Here is a 1,399-nt window from a genome sequence, read left to right on the forward strand (position 1 = left end):
AATCCTTTGCAGCCCATAACCAAAATCAATTAAACCCAAGAGAAGAACATCCCCTCAAACTGTAAGCCTAGACGAACATTCCTAGGAAATTCTCTCCCCAAAGTTTGACATCAACTTCCAGTTCAACAAATCTTGTAGAACAAAAAGTAGCAAAGACTGTTGGATTTGGTGCTATCCAAAATCACCGAAATCCCATATTTTGTAGGATTGAGATATTCCCATATTATGTGGGATTGAGATTGATATTGATAACTTTTCTAAAGGAAATAGAAATCCAAAAAGGATTAGGACTCTCGGATATATCTCTTAATCTTTTGAGATATATGTGATATTTATAGGAAGTTTCCTATTTAGAATGGATTCCTAATCTTATATGTATGGGATGAAAGTGCAGAGCATTCGTGTACCCTATTTGGGACACCATATGGGAATGGTGGTACCTTTGGAGAGAGAGGGAGCTAGAGCCTCTTATGCATAAGATGTAATTTCCTCTAAGAGAGAAGAAAGCTTCATTCGGACAGAAACATTATGATGATGCCTCTTTTAGCCTCTTTTGGACTTCTGAAGATTAAGAAGCTTGTTTGTTTCTTGTAGAGAAGCGGTTCCCATAGAGATTTTGAGTTGTTCCCCTCTTAGTTAAAGAGAAAGTAAATTTCTCGTTGCTCTTGCATCTCTATCTGGGTTGTTGATAATGGTTGTCATAAGTAAAAAGAAGGAAGGGAGAGTGGTTTAAAGGGTTTGCTTGATTATGAGTTTGTCGAGGTTTGTTCCAAAATCATTGATAGAACTTTCATTGGTATAGTGGATTTCAGTTTGCCATGCTTGTGAATGTAGCCCTCTTGGGTGAACTACTTAAATCTTTGTGTTCTTATGGTGTATATTTCATATTTTATTTATTGTACGTTATTTTCCAAAACTCAACCAATCGGGTTTATTGTTTCCGCGCATATAACAAGTGGTATCAGAGCACAACAAAAGGGTTTTAAAGCTTCCACGGACCACAAAGACTTACCCTTCCCATCTAATCTAGTTTGTAACTCTGGGATGTCGGGCTTCCAAGTACTTTTTTTCTTTATGTTCATTCTTATTTATTTTTTGTATATTACAATCTCTTTCAATACTTGCTCTCATGTTTTCCCTACTATTTGCTAAAATTTCCTTTTCGTTTTACAAAATTTCGGGTTGCTACTGGCCAATGGTTCGTGAGAAAGAAATATCTCCTAGATCAATTTCTCACAGATTGGAATTTGATGAGACCCATCGCTAAAACAAATCTAAATTAACGAGATTGTGCATAGACTCGGATGGAATTGACTACAAGTAGTATGTTTGGTCTAGATTTCACGTGTAAATAGTTTGGCACTTTATGTGGGGCCGGTCAAACTTTTCTTGTATAAAA

Source organism: Amborella trichopoda, chromosome 10 (assembly GCF_054954075.1).
Source record: "Amborella trichopoda isolate Santa Cruz 75 chromosome 10, AtrichopodaSantaCruz75HAP2 v2.0, whole genome shotgun sequence".
In the NCBI taxonomy this organism is placed as follows: domain Eukaryota; kingdom Viridiplantae; phylum Streptophyta; class Magnoliopsida; order Amborellales; family Amborellaceae; genus Amborella; species Amborella trichopoda.